Source organism: Rousettus aegyptiacus, unplaced genomic scaffold (assembly GCF_014176215.1).
Source record: "Rousettus aegyptiacus isolate mRouAeg1 unplaced genomic scaffold, mRouAeg1.p scaffold_m13_p_3, whole genome shotgun sequence".
Taxonomy (NCBI): domain Eukaryota; kingdom Metazoa; phylum Chordata; class Mammalia; order Chiroptera; family Pteropodidae; genus Rousettus; species Rousettus aegyptiacus.
In genome coordinates, this window is record NW_023416306.1 from 9,653,609 (window position 1) to 9,675,675 (window position 22,067).

General features: G+C 35.4%; 1 protein-coding gene across 11 annotated transcripts in view; it reads left to right on the forward strand.

The window, feature by feature from the left end:
* The window catches only part of LOC107506660 (spermatid perinuclear RNA binding protein), a 125,878-nt gene that overhangs the window by 37,157 nt on the left and 66,654 nt on the right, over positions 1 to 22,067 (forward strand). For 3 of the 11 annotated variants that reach the window (XM_036217815.1, XM_036217816.1, XM_016137443.2), the window contains exon 2: positions 1,196 to 1,268. The exons of 3 other annotated variants lie outside the window; for them this stretch is intronic. The gene's annotated coding sequence lies outside the window, so the exon portion shown is untranslated. Of the gene's footprint in view, positions 1 to 293; positions 1,269 to 15,903; positions 17,552 to 22,067 lie in introns of those variants that run through there. 5 more of the 11 variants (XR_004949987.1, XM_016137447.2, XM_016137446.2 and 2 more) reach the window with 4 other exon arrangements.

Here is a 22,067-nt window from a genome sequence, read left to right on the forward strand (position 1 = left end):
CAATACATCTTTGACTTATTAGAATCTATCGTTAATTGATACCATTACCCTTTATCCTGACAATATATGCATCTTTACCCTCATCTCAACTTATATGTTGTTATAGTTGCATACTTTTCTGTGCATTTAAACCCCATAACTCAATATTTTATTTTATATAATGTAATAACCATTAATATTCATTTGGATGTACCCATATATTTATCTCTTTATTTTCCTGTCTGGATCTCTTTTATATAATTTTTTCTGCTTGAAGAACAGCCATTAGAATTTCTTTTAGTACAGGTCTAAATTTAATTTAGAATAACCTTTAGAAATTCTTTTAGTACAGTTTGCTGGTGGCAAACTCAAATTTTGTTTTTCTGAAAGTGCATTTATTTTCAAAGGATATAATCCCTGGATTTAGAATTCTGTAATTGGCATTTATTTTCTTTAAGCACATTGAAGGTACCATTCCTCTGTTTTCTGGCTTCCGTTGTAAATATTGAGAACTGTCAGTTGTCTCTCCTTTGAAGGTAATCTCATTTAAATTTTATAACAACTCAGTGAGGTAGAGGTTTTATTTTTGTAAAGAAGAGAATAGAAACTCAGGACAACTTGTCATTGTCAAACAGGTAGCAAGTGGTAGATTAAAATTCAGGTTTATTGACATCAGCACCTATACTTTGTCAAAATACTTTGCCTTACTCTGTCTCACTAAGTAAAAGTACATATTCATCTGTTCAACAATATTTATGAAGCGCCTGTTATATGTATAACACTGTGCTGTGGACGAAGGTGGGTACCGGATTTTGAGGCACCATCCTGACCTTTTTTATAGTTTGGAGAAAAGCATGCCAAAATAATTCAAGTTGCAATATGAGGCAGTATATGCTTAATAACAAAAATGGTCATAGCTCGCAGTAATTACTGAGTTTATGCAAAGGGAATTTCACAGTTGGCTGGAAGTGTCAGAGAATGTCTTGTGAAGGAGGCGGAACTTTGAACTCTGGGGAGAATTTGAGGGTGGAGATTGTAGAGGCTGTTTTAGGAGACATAATGTGAAAAAAGGCATGGCGTACTGAATGAGGGGTTTGGGAGATGGCAGCAAGGTTGACTGAGCTCTAGCTGAAGTTTATAAATATTGTTGGACATAAGATTATATGTGACGTGGTACCTCAATAGGAACCATAAATTCCACTTCTCTATCTTTTAGGTCCCAGAGAGTCCTTGAAGAGTTGTTTGGGGGTGGAGTGATAACAGCGAAAGTGGAAAGTATTACTTAGAGGGTAAGAGTTTGGCTTGACTCCATATTGCAACTTAAATTTCAATTATGGCTTTGTCACTTCTTCACTTATACTATGACTAAGAGCTTTTTCAAAGCCTTATTTATGAATTTAAAATAATTGCACTTCATAGGGGATTAAAGGTGAGGATTAAATACATTGACATGTGCGGTGTACTTAGAATAGTGCCTGGAACATGGTAAGCACAATTTATATGTTAGATATCATTATATTATGATCGTTGTTATTATTAAATGAGAGCATGTATGTTAGTAACTAATGCCTGACACATGGATAATCAATTCTGGTCATTAATAAAATGTGTATAGGATAAATATTATTGACTAAATTATATTTTCATTCCTTTGCACCTAGGTATAGGGATTGTAAAATCTTTAAAGTTGTATTAATGTATAGACAAGCTATATAATTCACTTAGGTTATTTCCCTATTGTACCATTTTTATGATTACATATTATATATCATTCCTAATCTCCTCCTCAGTTAATTCATTTTATCAATAAAATAATAGTGAAGAGAACACTATGTTAAAAGTCTGTGGTTAGAAAAGAAGGAATGAGGTAAGTTAGTTAAATGAAATAGTGTATCATAGAAGGGAGCTGTAAATATGCCAGAGGAAAGTTGTAGGAATTGTGCCGTTTGCCAAATTTAGAAACATTATCTCTGGGCTCTCTTTAATTTGGTTTCTTCAGGAAATTGTGTGTAACCTGAGGATGCTAATTAAGCGTCCGCCATAAGTATAAAGAATAAAAAACTGTTTTCTCTGTTAGAATTTTATTCCAAGGGAAATTGTATAAAGCCATTGAAACATCAGGATTGACAGGCTAGAAATGCATTTAAGTGAAGTCTCATTAATCTTTCAGAAGTTGAAAAGCAAACGTGTCAGAGAAGCAGTGTGGATTTGGAATATTAAAATGCCAGTGTCTTTAAATATTGTCATAAAGGAGAATGAGAAATAAGAATGGACACCACTTATATATTTCTTTTAAAGTTAGAACAGTTAGAATAGCATTAAATCAGATACTTTAGTGACAATAACCTAACAAGTAGCTAATTGTAACTTTAAGTGAAGTTTAACTTTATCTAGTGACTTTATTAAAAATCATGTAGGTATGCATTGTAGTTGGAATGATTTCACTAGAGAAATTGCCTTTCAGTGCATGTGCTGTAGTAAATCTAGAGGAACTAAACACATGGTGCCGTTGCTTCAGTTTTATTTCAGATATTCTGTGGTCTAATCACTAATGATTTGAACCTTTTTGTTTTAATTGGCAACTTTTTAAAAAAAGAATTCCTGTAGATACTGTCACATTTTTCCTATTTTCCATATGCCGTGTGTTTCTCATGTATTGGCGAGGGAGTAATTTTGCATAAGGTCTGTTATTCTTGGAATGAGACTTTTTTCTCTCATCCCTTCTTTCTGGTCTGCTTTTCTAACCTTTAACCACCCTGTTAACAGATGGTCATTTTATTCTTCTACTCCATCATTTTGAATAACTGTTTTGAAAAAGGCCAACTTCTCATAATAACTTAAATTTTCTCACAACAATATCATTTAGGATTGTATAACTTTTATTCTTTACGGCAGTTTTGATTCTTGAAGTTCCTTTTATCTTCTGTGTTGAGTTTATAGTGGTATGTAATACTGAATGGAAAGCCTAACCTCACATTTTGAGTTATTGGATGATTGTCTCTTCCTGACCCCTTAGCTCAGTTTTTAGTTGATTAAGACCACCTTATGAAGCCGATAGGCAGGTATCTTTTACTTGAAGACTCTTTAGTATAGCACACAGGTTTTGGCACCTAACAGACTTGGGTTCAAATTATAGATTTGCTCTTATGGTACCTTTGGATAAGTTACTTAACCATCTGAGCCTCAGTTTCTCAATCTTAAAATGGAGACTGGTCATAAACTATTTACTTTGTAGGGTTGATGTAAATATTAAATTAGGGGATTAAAGTGTCATGTACCCGCTGTGGAACATGGGTAATCAAAAGGTGCACAGTAGCTGTGGTCATAGCACCTTGCCTAGAGCCTGGTAGAGAGATGGCTCTATGGCAAGACTGTTATGAATCTAGCTGTGTACAGCTATGGAGAATGATGAGGAGCTGCTCATACATCCCACCGGAAGTACCAAGACAGAGTCCTAATTGGGTCATCAGTCGTTTATTCATTTATTTATTCATTTGTTAAATATTTGAGTGCTTACCATCCAGGCACTGTGGTATATATTAGGAATATAGCAGAGAACAAAACAATATCTTCAAGGAATAGTATGTGGCTGTAGCACTAGTAAGTGCTGAAACATGAAGCCAACTAGTGCAGTGGGAGCATATGGGAGGGCTCATTAAATTCAGTTCAAGCTGGGCGAAGGGTTGAGGAGGTGTAGAGGTCAGGGGAGGCGCTGTCTAAGCTGAGTGTGTGGTCAGAGTAGAGCATTTAAGTTAAGGATGGTATTTGGAAAATGTCATTTCAAGGGTTAAGCATCTTATGTATGACCTGTTCTCCTGCTTGAATCTAATTTCCAGAAAAGGTGTGAAATCAGATTTCTTCCTTTCTTACCATTATTGGGGATGGCAGTGGGGGTTGGGGAGTAGACCTTAACTTTGTGCCCTGGAAGGACCAGAGTCTGGAATCTCACAAGGAAGCTAATGGCATTCTCTCTCATGGAATTATAGAATATTACCAACAGTGAATTTATTCAGCTTTTATAATTTTGTTACAATAAATATGTATTAACGGAATTGACATGGTTCTGGACCCTAATCCACTTCAACCTTAAGAATTGAGATCTGAGAGGCCAGATGAGCTATATATATGGTACTGGGCTTTGGAGTCAAGTGGCTGGCTTAGTTACGTAGGTTATTAAACCTGAATTCATATCTTGGCTCTGTGGTTTTGGGCAAATAATGTTTCTTTAAGCACTTTAAAGACATTCTTGTTTGGTTTCAAAACAAGTCTTGTTGAAGTAGATGATTCCTTAGGGATGAGGAACCCAAGACTCAGATAAGTTATATGCTTGCACTTTTGTACATATATGTGTGTATAAGTATGTGTATGTATGTGTATCTGCATGTATGCATTCATAATAATGTTAATAGATTTTCATGTTTGTTCATACTGCATAACATAGGTAGGAGGTAGGGAGAGGTGTCACCAGAGAGGACATGAAATGGTGCTTCGAAGGGAGAATTAGTTTTACACTTGGGTTGGCATGAAGGAAGGCTTCCTGAGAGGTAGCATTTGGGTGGGTGGGTTTTCTTTACAGCAGTGAGTTACGAAGAGCTCCAGCTCTATAGATAGGTGGTCTAGTGCGAATCCTGCTTCGTCCACTAACTAGATGCTTATTTCAGATAAGTTACTCCACTCCTCTAGGCTATTGTTTTCTTTGTAAAATTGATATACTTGTTTCTCCTACAAAGGACTTTTGAGGATATGGAGTAGTGCATGTAAAATACTTAGCTGAGCGCTTGCCATACTGCAGGCACTTGCCGTCATTACCGTGGCATCATTATCACTGGTAGGGGTTGGCGGAGACGCCTTTTCAGGCAGAGAGAATTTAGTCTGTTCTCTTCTTCTGTCTTATAAACTCTCACGTTTCGATTAAGTGAACCCAGTGGTTTTATTTTTCCATTTATGAATCACACATTGAATAATCGAGATTTAGAATTCTTTTTGAATTGCAGAATTTTTTGTAGGCTGAAAAAATAACAGTCACAAGATTGTGGTATTGTATTGCTGTCCCTTGAGTTCAGGACTCAGCTATCATTTGTTATGTTGGAAGACTAATCTCTCCCCATTTATCTAACACTGTACTTGTCAAAATACTTCATGACTGTTAGTTGATTCTTACAGTAGCCTTGCGAAGCACATAGGGTAGAAGATATTATTTTTCAGGATGCAGAATCCACAAGTTCAGGGGAATGGCTGTTAGTGGCCATTCTAATGATACAATTATAGCCCTGGTCCCCTGACTTCAATTTTTTTTTCTTTGGTTTTCTGTGAATAGGAGTCTGTCAGCAGACCTGAGTTCACATGTAATTGCTACCACTTACTAATTGAGTGATTTTATAAGAGTTGAGTTTGTTCTTCTATCTGTCAGATGTTGAGACTTTGAACTACACAGGATTGTCTGTGATGCTGAATTTACTTCGTGTAAATGCTTTATAAGAATTGCTTTGTATAATGTAGGGGTATGTGTATTAAGATACAAGTTCATTCACTAATTGGTGTCTTATCTGTTTAGTGATAATACAAATAGGAAATATTCCTAATTCTATACTGCCTTTAATTTTCTTATTCTGCTTATTTGAGGGTAATATTCTGGACGGTTGATGTGAAGTCTCTGACTTGGGAAAATATAGGAGATCTGAGAGTGTTCGACAGATAAATAATAACACAAATAATTGAATCCATTTTTCTTATTATTTCTTTCCCCTGTTTCTCTCACTCATTTTTTGGGGTGAGAAAGGTGAGAAGGGTGAGAAATTGTCCAGATGGTTGGACAATTTAAAGGTTTCTAGCTAATAAATACATCATTTCAGAAGTGTGAAATTTGTTTCCCACTGGAAATTCAGACAAGGGGACCCTTTTTACATATAATCATTCTTCATGTGTGTTTATGAGTTATTTATACTATATTGTTTTCCTCATGAACCTCTGTCGGAAGTAGGTGAATATATATTTTTATATATACCATATTAATTGGTATATATAAAATGCAGAAATTGAGTATAGCAAATTGTTTTTACAGTTATTTTTCCTGAAGTGTTTTGTATATACCATAGGCATTTATTTATTAAGTGGTTGAGTTAGTTGTTACGAAAACCCTAATTTTAAGTTTTCCAATAAGAAAATCGGCATTACGGAAGAAGTTTTGCGTTTTACTTGTTCTTTTTTGAACAGAAGTTTGGGCAAAAATACTGAGGTTGACTTTAAAGTGTCACTTATGAGTAAAAGGACTCTTCTAGTTTAAGGGTCAGGTGAGAAACAAATCATCTTGTAAAAAGGAAGGATATTTTCTTTGGGTCATGGAAGTTTCTGTTTGCTTTCTATTATGTAGCAAGCTAAGAGTACTTATTAAGTTGCAGTTTCATGAATAGTGTTGTAGTAGGTATACCATGAGGTAAATCACAGTATGTGACTTACATTCCAACATAATAACATTTAAGATACTGTATCAGCAATTTGTATTTTTTTATGTTACCCACATTAGGAAAATAATATAACAGTTGTTTATAGTCGATTAGATTTGACATAAAAAAAATATTCTCCAGGAAGACCAAAACTCAATTTAGTAAAAAATTTAACATAGGCTAAGACGCTTTTTAACAAATTGAATGTAATGTGTATAGAATTGGATAATGAATTAGCCATAATTTTTGTTTATAACATAATCTTATTGGCCCATGTGTAGCCAACTTTTATTTAATTTTAAAATGTTAATAAGCCCCCGTGAACCCACTCTCAGAACCAAAGGTAGGTAGGTCCTTGATAACCTACATCTGACTTCACAGGTCCCCCAGCCATCCTATCACCCTGTCTTCAGTCTGCAGCCCGAATTCAGCCTGAATTCTGTGATCATTATTCCCTTGCTTTCTGTTTTTGTATAGTGTTATCATATCTTTATGGATTTTTAGAAAGTATATTTTTTAATTTCGGTTTTAATTTTACAAAAAATATTCTATATGTTATCATTTAGGACTTAGTACTTTTACATAATATTTTATTGCTATTATTTATCCATATTGTTGCATGTAATTGTAGTTTCTTCAGTTTACTGATTAATAATCCATTATATTAATATAGCATAGTTTATTCATTTTCCTGAGAATGGACATTTTACATGTTTTCCAGGTTTTTGCTATTGTGAACAGTTTGCTGTGAACAGTCTAATATACATGTCTTTGTACACGTTTATGTTTCTCTTCATATATACTTAGGAGTAAAATCTCTGGGTAATAGAATATGGGATTATTCACTTTGTGGAAATTATGCCAAATATTTTTTTTCCCCAACATTAATCTATAAAAGACATTGTGGATCCATATCTTTCGAACACTTGGTGTTGTCAGACCAAATTTTTTTCAGCTTAATTGGATGTAAAATGATATTTCATTTTATTGTATTTTTCTGATAACTCTTGATATTAATGTTTTTTCATATTTTTATTGACCTTTTTTCCCCCACCCTGTGAAATGCTGATTTATGCCTTTTTTCCCCTCTTGGATTGCTTTGCTTTTTTTTGTTTGTTTGTTTTTTTAGATTTTAAGTCATCCTTATGTATTTTTGATACTTTTGGATGCATGTATTCCAAAAATCTTTTCAGTTTATAACTTGCCTTTCTGCATTCTTCAGGGTGTTTTTTGAAGACTAAATGTTTTTGATTTTAGTATACTGAAATATATTTTATTTTATAGTTATCATTTGTGTTTTTAAGGAATTGTTGCTTTTTCTCATTTTATATGCCAATGTCTGTTAACATTACAGCTGACATTTATTTAAAGGCCTGAGATTGCAGTGGTAGGATGAAAAGGAAGGAAGAGAGGATAGTTTAAGAAAATGAAAGCAGAATGAGAAGTATTTTAGAACATACCACTGTATATAACTACTCATCACTCTTCTCCAACCCCAATACGTCTTTGTTAAAAGCACATTTGTGCTTTAAACTCAGGTACCTAAGGTAAGGTTCACTGGTCTACTAGCATGACTTTTCCCTAAACTCTTACCAGCCTGTAGGTTTCTTGAGTGATTTACTCTTTCCCTGGATGGACGGACGGACGGACGGACTGATTTATTTATTTGTTTGTTTGTTTGTTTATATGGCTATTGGTGAGAAAATGGTCATGAGCTTTGTGATCCATTTAGACAAATATTCGCGGATGTTATTTATATTAGAAATTTTTCTAGTCTCGAACTTTAAAATAGTTGGATTAAAGCCATATATATGTTTAACCTAAAGAAATTTGTATTAACGTGTTCTGTAAGAAAACATTTTCAAAAATTATTTTTTTATATGCTGATTTTAAATTTGAAAAAAGTACTTCACTTAAATGCTATTCTGCTATTCATTCATCTTATCATCAGCATTTGTTTGGCAGTTACCCATATCTCCTACCACTTCTATATATGCAGTCTGTCCTCTAGCAGATTTGAATTCTGGAATCCCCCTACCCTCCAGAGTGCATAGCACGCACATGCACCATGTTCCTTCACAGCCACCCTTTTACATGTGGTTTCTGCTTGATAAGGGTGTGATTATAGCCATCACAAAATAACTTGGATTTATGTAGTGCTTTCTCAGGTGTTTTTATGTACATTTTCTCAACTTTAATCCTTACCTGAAACCTATGTGATATACAGGGCAGATTATAGTCCTACTTTAGGCTGAGCTAATGCTGAGGCTCAAAGACAAAGTCAGGACTTAACTGGTACAATAAGATGCCTCAGTAAGTATTTATTGGATGACTGGCTAGCTGGCTGGCTATTCTCACCATCCTGTCCTTTGGATTATACCATAGCTTCAGATTATCTATGCCCTAGCAGAGGTCTTGATATATAGTAGAAACTAGAATGTTTATTGACTGTTATTCTGTTTCTGGCTACAAAGGAGTAACTGGTTCTGCCATAGAAAACCATACAAGGCAGTTCTTTCAGGCTTTGGGCAAGAGGCCTGTGATCTCACAATTCATGAGATGAACCCTATGAATGCCTGTGCTTTCTGTCTGGGAACAATTTCTTGATATGCAGTCCCAAGCAGAGCATGGTGGCCTAACTGTGCTGAGCTCAAATTTTGGGATAGCAAAAATAGCTAGAAGCTTCTGGGTAGAACACCGGTGAAGAGGAAATTGTGTAGGAGGGGTTTCCAGATGTCTGTGTTTGGGCCCCTACTCATTCGTGGCAGAGGGTTGGGCTGTCCATGAAGGAGAAAGACTAGGAGGTTTATTAGAGTGGCTATCCCAGGCGTGGGAATGAACTGGAGGTTGTATAGCTGGAGGATATTGGAGTTCTGCCAGAGCCAGAATTGAGAGACCTGATCGACATCCCTAGCATCTGAGTGAAACACTAGAAAGACCATGAGTTAAAGCAGGGATTGGCAAACTATGTCTTTCAAGTTTTATTAAAACACATCCATACCCATTCGTTTACGTATTGTCTAGCTGCTTTCATCCCGTAATGTTGAAGTTCATTAGTTGCTGCAGAGACTTAGGGCCTGCAAGGCTCCAGTGTTTACTCTTTGGCCCTTTAAGAAAAAACCATCTGACTTCTCTCAAGTAAAGCCTTCTCTAGACTTTCCCATCACAAAGCCTATAGTCAAATCTTGACAAAATCTGCAGGAGAGACATTTTGGAGGTTGAGTTCTGCCAGGTTAGAGAGACTCGAGAAACATCTTGGGCTTTCCATAGACCTGCCCTAACAAAAGTATTACTTGACTTTTTACTTAAAATTAGGATGTTTCTGGACAGTATTACCTCCTGCAGTGGTTTGGGACCTTCATAACAGTGACAGTGACTTTAGCTTGCACTCTTAACGTTTTGAACATCTTTGGATGATTCTATGTCTCATTCTACTTAAGAACAAAAAACTTTACAGTTGTCTTTGATGGGGAAACTTTCTCGTGTCTTCTATCCGATATCAATATTTAGTTTACATCAGAAAATTTGCTAATCTCTGAAGGCTCAGACCAGGGCTAAAGTAGTTTGCTGCTTAAGAGGACCAAGGTTCCTTTTGTTTCTGAATATTTACACTTGTGGACATAATTTGAAATGTACTTTGAAATTATAAAGTGTTTCAGGCATATAGACAAAATAGAATACAATAAATAGCTTTATACTCACCACACACAGTTTTTTCACATGCTACTGTTTTGCCAAATTGGGTTCAGATTTTTTTTCCCTAAGAAACTGTAGTTCAGATATGGACCCTGTGTGTATCCCTCCCTGATCTGTCATATTCTTTCCCCGGTGATAACCACTCCTGAACTTTTTGTCATTGCCTTAGATGTTTTTATCCTAAAAGTATGTGTGTATCTATAAATTTTATGTAACATCTTTTTGTATTTTTAAACTTATAAAAACAGCATCACTCTGCACATATTATTCTGCACCTAGCTTTTTCACTCAACATTATTTTGAGTTTAGACAAAATGGAATGTATTACTATAGTTCATTAACTGCACAATTTATATCTCTATTCTCTTGTTGATGGACATTTAGGCTTCCAGTATTTTGTTAATATGAACAGTGCTGTAGTGCACATTGGTGTTGTTTGTCTTACTGTGTTTATGTATTGGGAGTTACTCTAGATAATGTAACAAGAAATAATATTATTGCCTGTAGCATATCCACATCTTTGACTATTAGTTATTACTAAATTGTTCCCCAAGATGCTTTTATCCTTTTATAATTTTACCTGCTTTGGTTTTGTACAGTTACATAATGGATTCTCTAAAGGAGAATGCACCTAAAGAAAACATGACATATGAAAATTTCATTTTACTACAGATAAATTGAAAGTTGGTTTGTTAGATTCTTATCAGTAAATTTGTTCTTTTTTTTTTTTTTTTAACCTTATGGAAATAATCAAATATGTACAAGTAGAAAGAACATCTGTTAAGTACAGAGAACCTCCTATCATCGATTTTCAATAAGTATCAGTGAATGGTCAATCTTATTTACTCTTCCTCATCCCCTCAAGTAGATTATTTTAAAGAAAACCCCAGATTTTTGTATAATTTCATCTGTAAATGATTTAGTATGTTTCTCTAAAAGATATGAACACCCCTCAAAAGAAACTCATTATCATCCTCCAGAAGCAATTCTATGTTATCAAAGAGTCAGTGTTCAAATTTCCCCAATTATCTGGCTTTTAGTTTTAGCTACAGTGTTTAAAATATGATTACATTGTAAAAACATACTTTAAAGAAATAAATTTAACATGTTTTACATAAAATGGACATGAAGATTTTTGGTTTATCATAGATTCATGTTTAAACAGGCAGTACCTAAAAAGTAATCTAGGTATAGTCTAACCATTTTGCTTTATAAATGAAGGAATTGAGGCTCAGAGAGTTTGAGATTTGTTGAAAATTGGCCAGCTCATTAGTAGCAGAGCTGGAATTAGAATGCAAATCTTCTGACCCTAAATCTATTACTTTTGCGCTAATTACATTGTCATGCCTATCTCATGTTTTTAAGGCCATTACCTCTATCACTTTTCTAAATCTTGTGTTTTTTTCCCAATGGCTTTTCATAAATATCAGTAATACTAATCTTGTGATTTCATCAGGGTATATTTTTAAAGGAGTTTGTGAAAGGGTTGAATTATAATATCAACACTTGTGCCAAAGATATTGAGCTATTCTGAAAAGCTATTTGTCTTTTCTGACCTAGATACACAGTTTCCAACTGTGGCAGAGGATGCCAGAAAGGGGAGAATGAACGTTGGCAAGAGTCTGGAAATTAAATTATTGTATTACTGAAGACTCTAATATATTTCTTAATATTTAGCCCTGTTGCATATGAAAAATTTTCTATATTGATGTAATACTTGGTGAATTTATGCATTTTCTGTGCAGTCGATACCTATTGTTTATTTTGCCAAAGTGAAACAAAATGACTTGTTTTAAAATCGGTGATTTTTAATATTATTGCTTGTTTATAACTAGGTTTTAGGTTCTGAGGTCATTTTGTAAACTTAAGTAAAAGAAATAATCGTGTCCATTCTATCTCCAGATAGGGTTTCTTTGCCATGCTCTATTCTGTAGAATGGCAACAAAAAGTCTTTTGAGAACCAGAGACACCTTCTGAAGCTTGTTTACCAAGGTGCTAGTTTACCCTTTGGTGTTAAGTGTGCTGCAGTGGGCACAGAGGACAGAGAATCCTTGAATACTTATCTGGTTTTTGTCACATTACCCTGTTTTCCTTTTGATCAGAATTGTCACAAGATCTGTACATTCTAAAGATGGCCTGATGACCTCTAACAGAGCCTTTTAGTGAAAAGAAAATAAATACTACTGAGGCATGTACAGTTCAGGTGCCAGTTCCAGTTTGTAATTTAAAGGACTAGATCTCAAGTTGAGCTTTTAAAGATCACTATGCAAAATTAAAAATACACCTGCTCTTTGATTTGCTTATGGAGACAATGATGTGAATTGTAAAAGATGCTAGAGACCCGACCCCAGTTCTAGAGATAGTCTGCCATGTGTGATCATGGACAAATCACTTAACAACTTTGTTATATTTGTGTTTTCATATTTTAAAAGATTATTAAAAACATTTATACCACTTATTCCTTTCCCACTACTTTTCAGGGATGTTGTGAGCATTGAATGTGACATGTAAGAAAATATTTTGAGAAATTCATTTGAGTTTCTCCTTTGTGCCAGGCATTGTTCTAGGTATATAAGACAAAGAGTAAGCAAAGATATCATGTTAGATCCTATGGAGAGAAATAGAACAAAATCAGAGGTATGCTAGAGGAGGGGTTGCTATTTTATATAGGATGATTAGGGATGGGATCACGATTAGGTGACATTTGAGCAGACACCTGAAGAAGTAACAAAAGGATTTATATGGATATCTGGGGTTAAACTAACAAGTATAAAGGCTCCAAAGTGAGGGGAGTATGAGTAAATTGTTTGAGAAATAGCCAGGCTACCAATGTGGATGGAACACAGTGAGATAGTAAAGAGATTAAGTGGGAGGACTTGTATCTAAAGGTACTTCAGCATTTAGAGGTTGTGGAGATAAGAAAGAAAATGGCAGAGTAATTTATGCAGTACAGGAACTAAGAGAGTGGTGTACTGGGTAGAAGCCAAGGGAAGTAAAATGTTTAAGTAGGGAGCAGTTGAACTATGTCACCTGTTGCTGAGAGGTCAACTGAGACGAGGATTGAGAATCGCTTACAGCATTAAACACGATGGAAATCCCAGGGGACCTTGACAAGAGCTGTTTCAATGGAGTATTGGGGTGAGAGGCTGATTGGGGTAAATTTAAGAAAGAATGGGAGGAGAATAAATGGAAACTCAAAAGAATTATGTATGCTCTAAATGGGGCGGAGAATCAGGCTGTAAGGAGGTCGTGGGAACTTAGATGAGAGAGAGGGGAGGGAGTGATTCCTGGAGTAGGCCAAAGGATTCGAGCTGAGAGATTTGAATTAGACAAGAGTTGGGACAATTTATTCATAATAACAGGAAGAAATGTAGAATGTATGGGAAAAGATGCATCACGGTTGGTATTTTGTTAGAAATAGAAAGCAGGATGATGTTTGAAGACTTAGGAGAAGATGTGAAATAATCATTAGGAAAATGGAAAAGTGAATGAATATTTATTTTTGTTTTTTTTTCCAATGGGACTCCTTGGACATTGCAGGATGTTTAGCATCCCAGGGAACCAGATGCCAAGATTACCCACCATGTAACAACTACAAAACTCTACCTCACATTTTTAAATCCCCCAGGATTGAAGTACTGCCACCATTTGAAAACTATTGATTATTGGGCCTTTTGAGTTTAGATCGTGAATTTAGGGAAAAGATCAATTAGCACAATTGTGTGATTCTTGCCTCCCGCCACCTTCTTCATTCAGTTGTCCAGGGTGACTGGTGTGGTGTAGCTAAGAGAATTGAATTTAACCATGGTTAATTTTCCAGGAGTAAGTAACAGGGAAATGCTGGTTTGAATGAGTGATGATAAATGATGGATTGTGTAATTTCAGTTGGATAAGGACAGAAGTGAGGGCATGAAAAGGGTGAGGGACTGAAAAGTAGTAGGATTAATAGGTTATGGGCCCTGGTGAGGAGTGGGTGTCCAAGGCAGGAAAGAATATGAGAACATTGGAGGAAAGGAATATAAGGAATGGAGGGGGCAGAATTTTAAAAGGGTCATTTATGTTGTTATTGAAATTACTAAGAATAATGCCAGGAGTAGAAGGGAATGTGTATTGGCAAGCTAAATAGTAAAGGCCTGAAGAGAATGAATTAATCCAAGATGGATAAAATAAGTCAAACAAAATAATGGAATTTGTGCTTATGGAGGAAAAGTCAGAAACTCCTTATAAGTCCCTGTATGATGACTGCCATGGAATTTTATGGGAGGAGATGGTGACCTTTCAGATGAATCTTCTTAGATTCTGCAGTTATGACACTCTCTAAAGAAAGATAAATTTAGAATTGAATTCAGATTTTTATTGAGCCTCTCCTAGTGCAGGGCATTGTACTAGGTGCTTTGGAGATAAAGATTAAGTCATTTTATTAAGGAGCTTATGATAAAAAGAACTAAAACTGAGTAATAGAAATGTCATAAAGGAAGTTGATAAAGTGCTGAATGGCTCAAAGAAGGAAGAAATTATATTAAAGTCAAGTATTAGGTAAAGCTTTCATGGAGGGGTAGATTTGAAATGGACATTTAATGAATAGAACAATGACAAATTATGGTCGAGGTTGTAGCGAAAGGTTAAACTTAAAACTTAGCAGTAGTACATTGTGAGGTGTTCCAAGGAAGAGTCATTTTCCCCATTTCGGTTGGAACTACTGTGGTCAGAGAAATGCCAGAGAAAATTACATTAGCATTGTATTATGGAAGACCTTGGTACCACACTTAATATCTGAGCAGAATGTCAGTTGCTTAAGGTAGTGAAGTCATTGAAGGTTTTTACTTGATGTTCTCAAGGTAAAGTTTTCTCCAAAGATGGGATGAAATGGGGATAGACTAGTATAGCAGAGGATAAATTTATGTAAATGAGTAAAACTACACAGTAATATACAAGACTTCCAAATATAGGTATCTTTGAATCATAAACATCCTTAGTAGGAAAACGCAGACCAAAACTCAGGATTTCCACTCTCATGCTGTATCTCGTTTCCTGTTTTTAATTCAGAGAGCTTGCCTCATGAGTTTTCTCCCTACCTCTCAGGCCACGCCTTGTGTGCCTGTCGTTGTGCCTTCGCTGCCCTTTCCCATTCATTGGTACACCTACTCCCTTGGTGGTCTTGTGGCTTTACATGCTGCCTATATTCTAAAAAGCACCAAAAGCACCAAATTTATATTCTAATCCAGATCTCCCTTCTAAACTATAGGCTTATCTAGTTATCTACTTGAATACCTAATAAATATCTCAAATTCAACGTGTCCAAAATAGAATTCCTGATCTTAATCCTAAAACCTGCTCTCCCCTCACTTTGCTGAACTCAGTTGCTCAGGCCAAAAAACCTTGAAGTCGCTCCTGTGGCCTCCAGTTTGCTCCCACTGCACATCCATTCTGTTAGGACATTGTGTCATCTTCAGAGTGCATCCAGAATCAGATCACTAAGCTTCCTAAGTGCTCTCTTTCCTTCTACCCTTGCTCTCTCTACTATGTATTTCAACATAAAAATCATAGTGACCTTTTAAAAATATTGTGGCTTCTCTGCTCAAAGCCCTTTAAGGCCTCCCCATCTTACCCAAAGTAAAAGCCAGTCCTTAAAGTGACCTGTTTTAGTTGACAATTATGGCCCGCCTATTTTTGTATGACATGTGGGCTGAGAATGGTTTTTACATTTTTAATTGGTTAAAAAAAATCAAATATTAACATTTTGTGACACGAATTTATATGAAATTGAAATTTCAGTGCCCATAAGTAAAGTTTTATTGGAACACAGCCACACCCATTTGTTCTTATATGGTCTGTGGCTACATTTGCACTAAGGAGGCAGAGCTGAATAGTAGAGACCTTATGCTTTGAAAAGCCTGAAGTGTTTAGTGTCTGATCCTTTAAAGAAAAAGGTTGCCAACCTCTGCCCTATTATGATCTGGCCCCTCGCTCCCACCCCTCTGTCCTCACTGTCCTTCTCTTCCGACCTCACCCTGCTCCAGCCATCCAACCACATTGGCCTCTGTGTTGTTCTTCCACGTAACCAGGCACTGTCTTCCTTCCCCTGCTAGGAATGCTCATTCCATAGATATCTACTTGGCTGACTCCCTCACCACATCAAATCTTTGCCAGGTGATACCTTCTTAGTGCACACTGACCATCTCTTTATAATTGCCTTCCCCCTCTGTATAGTACGTGAGTGTACTTGTGTTGGCACCTGCTAGCTCTCTCTTCCATATCACTCTACACCTTCAAACATGCTGTTTAATTTACATATTTTTATATCTATTTTTTTTTGGTTGTTTTTCCTCCACTGGACTTAAACCACAAGGGTAGGTATTCTTGTGTTTTGTTCGCTGATTTATCCCAAGTGCCTGGAACAATGACTGGCATATTACAGGTGCTCAACAAAGACTTGTAGAGATGCATTGCATTATTGGTTCTTTGACCATCAAAATGCCTGATACAGTTCTGTCACAAAGCTATCAAAGATTAGGAAGGGCTAGTGTCCCTTTATTTCAGTGAGGAGATGTATTTTCTTGCTACCACTTTCTATGATTGGGCATTGATAACATCCTTTCTGTTTTGCTCCCTGAAAGTAAGTATTCAGAAAGCATTCTGCTTCCACTTGTCTGGTTTGTACAATGCATTTTATGTTAGGATTACAGACATTGTATAACCTTCGTTTAAACTGTTAATCGAGAAAGAACCTTTTGACCGGAGTCCAGTGCTGTAAGGTTTTAGATGATATGGTGGGATTGAGCTTTTCTATCATTGTAGGTGTTTTGGGGTAGGGATGAATAGCTGGATTTTGGCATAGGTATGTGTAATCTATAGGTTTTTCAGTTGAGCCTTCCCCTGTGTGCCCCTTTTATATAGAAAATATAAGGAAATTTTTGGAGGAAAACACCAAAATTCAATTCTTTTCACATTAGTATTGTACAGAAACTGAATGCCACTGGGTAGAGAAAGTTTAATTTATTTGAAGGGATTTGTGGGGAGTACTGAATTTGTATGTAGTATTGGCTCTTCTCTTAGTATGTCTGAATTGATTCATCTTTGTATCCCCCGGACTACTAAGCATAGTACCAGGTACAGGATAGATAATTAGTAAGTATGTAGTTACTTGTAAATCTCACATAATTTATCTTAAAATGAGCCTCTTGTGATATCAGTGAGGTGTCTTTTTCTAATTTTATTTTGTTTTTCTTTAATATAGTGGACATGTGATTGTTCTTTCATAATGGAGAAATAAAGCCTGGATATTTTATTTTATATAGCTTCTTTTGGACAACTTGCATATGTTAGTATTGACAAAATTTAAAGTTTCCTATCGTTACTATTTTGAGAGTAAATAATTTCCTGAATTCTGTATCACACTGTTTGCAAAACATGACATGGAATCTCTCAAGAAAGTAAGTATATTAAGTTAATTTTTTACCTTAATTTAAAATATTTTCCCCCAATTGTATTTTAGAAAAATTCCTAAATATTTAACTAAGTTTTATAGCTTGAGTATAGAGGGCATAGCCATTCTTCAGTTTTGAGATTTGCTCCTAGGAAAAGGATCTAATGTTCACACATATAAAAACCTAATTTTGCAGTCTGGATATCCTGACATCTAAAGCCTTTCACCTTTAAAGGTCAGTTAAAAAAGAGATACAACACCACCAAAAGTATGATCCATGAAGGAAAAAGTCGATAACTTGGAATTCCTTAAAAACTAAAATTTCTCCTCTACAGAAGACAAAAGACACTATCAAGAGAATGAAAAGACAAGTCAGAGATAGAGAGAAATCTTTGCAAAACACATGTCTGATAAAGGACTGGTACCCAAAATATGCAAAGAACTTTTGAAACTAAATAACCCAATTAAAAACTGGGAAGAAGGTCTAAATAGACACCTCACTAAAGAAGATATACAGATGCAGATAAACATATGAAAAGATGCTTAATATCGTATGTGGTCAGAGGGTTTCAAATTAAAACAACAATGAGATGCCATTACACATCTATTAGAATGGCTAAAGTCCAAAACTTTGACATGACCAAATGATGATGAGAATGTGGAGCAACAGGAACTCTCATTCATTGCGGGTGGGAATGTAAAATGATACAGCCACTTTGGATGAAAGACAGTATGGAAATTTCTTATAAAGCTAAACATAGTCTTACCAAATGATCCCATGGTCATGCTCCTTAGTATTTACCCATATGGGTTGAAAATTTGTGTCCACACAAAAACCTGCACACAAATGTTAATAGCAGCTTTATTTATAATTGCCAAAGCTTGGAAGCAACCAAAATGTCTTTCAGTAGTGAAACAAACTTCGATACATCCGCACAGTGGAATATTATTCAGTGATAAAAAGAAATTACCTGGAGGAATTTTAAATGCATATTGCTGAGTGTAAAAGGCCAATTTGAAAAGACTAGATACTGTATGATTTTAACTATATGGCATTTGGAAGAGGGTGGGTAAATAGGTGGAGCAGCATGGGATTTTTTTAGGGCAGTGAAACTGTTCTGTATGATTCTGTAATGGTAGATGCATGTAATTATACGTTTATCCAAACCCATAGAATGTATAACCCAAAGAGTGAGTCCTAAAGTAAACTATAGACTTTAGTTAGTACTGTAATAACATTGGTTCATCAGTTGTAACAAAGGTACCACACTAATGCAAGATAGTAATAGGGGAAGGTATGTGTGTGGTGGGGAGAAAGGAAACATGGGATTCTCTCTACTTTCTACTTTTTTTTTTTTTTATAAACCTGAAACTTAAAAAATGTCTGTTGTCAACTCTAATTGGAAAATAAAAATTAAAAAAAATGTTTAAGACAAGTCTTATTGATAAAAAAGGTGATACACATGTACACCACATGGCTGTACATTTAAATCCACTTGCTCCATAGGATACTCTTAATAAGTAGAGCACAGCTAATATTTTTCTAAACTCTGTTTTTCAGAGAAATGTACACACACCTGATGTATAAACAAAACATTTTACTTGATATTTGAGGGTTTTTCCCTCCTGAGGCCATTTATCAAGTGTATGCTTTTTGGCAGATGCTTTTCAGTATTCTTATAACCTGTCTTATTTAGTTTGAAGTAGACACTGTCACCCTGTTGCACAGGGGAGAAAGCTCTGGTTCATGAGTGGAGTGGTAAAGTTGCTGAAACAGGCATACACCAGAGATAGTGCGGGTTCAGTTCCAGACCACCACAAGAAAGTGAGGATTGCAGTAAAGCGAGCTGTAATCTCTGTTGGTGGAGGGTCTTGTCTTCAATCTGTAAAAAAAAAAAAAAACCCATGACATCTTTGAAGAGCAGTAAAGCAGAGCACAATCAAACAAGGTATACCTGTACTTGATTCTAAGCCTATCTGACTCCAAAGCCTGTGTTCTTTTATATGGCCTTTGAAATTACATATTTTTTGAAATAGCTAAAGTTTATTCCGTAACATAAGTGTAAGTGCCTTTAGAGAAAAAAATATTATTGAAAGATACTGTCTAGGCTTGAATCTTGGCTCTGCTGTATACTTTTGCTTTGTGATTTTAATTAGGTTATATTCTTTATGCTCTAGATGCCTTGTTGTGTTAAATGGAGGCAATAATTGATGAGGTAGTATATGAAAAGCTCCTAGAACAGTGTCTGGTACAGAATTAGTTCCATTAAATGTTAGCTATTAGCAGTGGAATATTTTCTCATTTTATAGATAAAGGAAACAAAGACCCAAGGAAATTAAATGATTTTCTGATTCATATAATTTTCTAAGGTCACATAGCTATTAAATGGCAAAGTTGAGGGCTCTTTTTATTTTTTATTTATTTTTTGTTTTTTTATTTCAAGGCCAGAATTTTATCCACTAAGTTAACCGTTTTTAAAAAGAGAAACTCTTTAAAAATGTGTTGCAGTTTCTCCCTATCTGCTTACAGTCTACCATATGTAATTCAACTTTTTTTCTCAGATTGATACAGTAGGGGGAAAAGCCTAGGGATATGATTTAGGTTCTGGACCAGGCCTTGTCCCTGACTAGTTGTGACCTTAATATTTCTGATTGTAGTCCTTTTCTAAACTGAGGAGGTGGGTGGAATTGGGCCAGGTGATTTCAAAGTTCCTTTTATAGTACCAAAAAATAGGATTCTGAGATACACTGTTTCTATCATGAATTGCCTCACTATGATACTCGGAAGTTCCCAGAGCTTCTTGGTGTATGTGTAGGGATGGTTACACTGTGCTAGATGACTGAAAGGTGCTGTGCTTTTTATGTCGCTCATGTGCAGTTTCTCCACCACATCAGCTTTTCCTTAGCATTCTTCCTGCTTTTTCTGTTTTCAGGCTACTTTCTTAAAATAATTTATTTTATTGCCTTTACCTTTTTACAGAGTGAAATTTGTGGACTTTCAGTCCTCAACTGAACATATAGCAATCCTTTTTGGCTACTAGATTCGCAGCTAGTTACTGAATGGTTTAATTCCCTAGAATGGAGTAGGGTTGGGAATGAGAAATACCAAAGGCTAAATTAAATTGTGTGATATGATCTTTCTATAGAAGGTATAATTTTAGTGACAAAGGATCTTTGCAATGTCTCGTACTGTGGGATCATGCTTTAGTTTGTATCTTTATTGTATAAAAGGATCCTATGAGGTGTAGCGTGTTCATGATCCCTCTTTACTTTGATGTGATATGTGTAATAAAGTAAGTTCCATTAATTCAGTTACATAACTCATTTGTTTTAGTCAAGCTTCACTAGCTTATTTCAGGTGACTTTTTAAACCAGTGTCAGGGAAGTTGGTTATAGGATATGATTAGTTTTGTATATAGGTCACAGCTGAGTATCATTTGACTATAATCATGGGTCTTTTTTTTTTCATTTGCAATATTGGATAGAGTTAAATGTCATACCTGTAACTTTCATGGTCCCAAAAATTCAAAAAGGATTTTTTTCTTTAAGAGAGTATAGACCGTGTTAGGAAACTTATAGAGAAAGAATAAGGGGATTTCCTTATTTAAAGGGAATTAAAGAAAAGATGCTGAAATGAGGAGGAAACTGTTTCTTTGCGAGTTTATGTATTCTGTGGTGTGTAAATCACTCCTGATACCTACATAGTTAAAGCATGTGTTCTTTTGATGGTCACTCTCTAGTTTTTTATTTTTATTTTATTTTTACTTTATTTTATTTTATTTTTTATTTTTTTGTAGCTGGTCTTATATAAGGATTTCATCAGTGACTAGAGGAATTTACTTTTACCCTATCTGGAATAAAATCTCATAAAGGTGGAACAAAGGTGGAACAAAGGGGTGATGATACACTAGGATCCTGGCCATAGTCATCCATGGGTGATGAAGTCAGATCTAGGGAATATGCAGGCATCTGACATAACAGTGTATAATAGGTTGAGGGGGAGTAGGGTCTCAGGAGTTAGGGGATCAGAGCCAAAAAAGCATTCTGAATTTTAGGTCTAAAAATGATTAAAGAAGAAACATCCTGCCAACATGTGCCGTCTGTCTGATGGCAGTATCAAATGGTAAAGCCTCATGGTTACAGTCAGTGGTGATGTTATATTTTCAGGTGTCTTATCTGCTTTTTGGATAGGTCTGACTAATACTAATTTCAATAGCAGTATAACTTTTTAAGGTGGTACTTTTTTACTGAATCTGTGTTTGTTAATATATATTTATCTCACTGAGAGCGAGTTAGCCAGCTGCCACATTGTGGCTACTCAGGAGGGTTACTTTTCTGGCCATATCACTTAGGCTCTTTCTTGTGCCCAGACCTTTAAAGGATATGTTTGCCTTTTGTTAGAAATGAGGTAGTTTTCCTTTATAAAGATTGATACTTTTTAATCCACAGCATGTTTATAGGCTCCACACTCAGATACCAAACTAATTGTGAATAAGCATTTTTGAAAAGTTATTTTTCTTTTT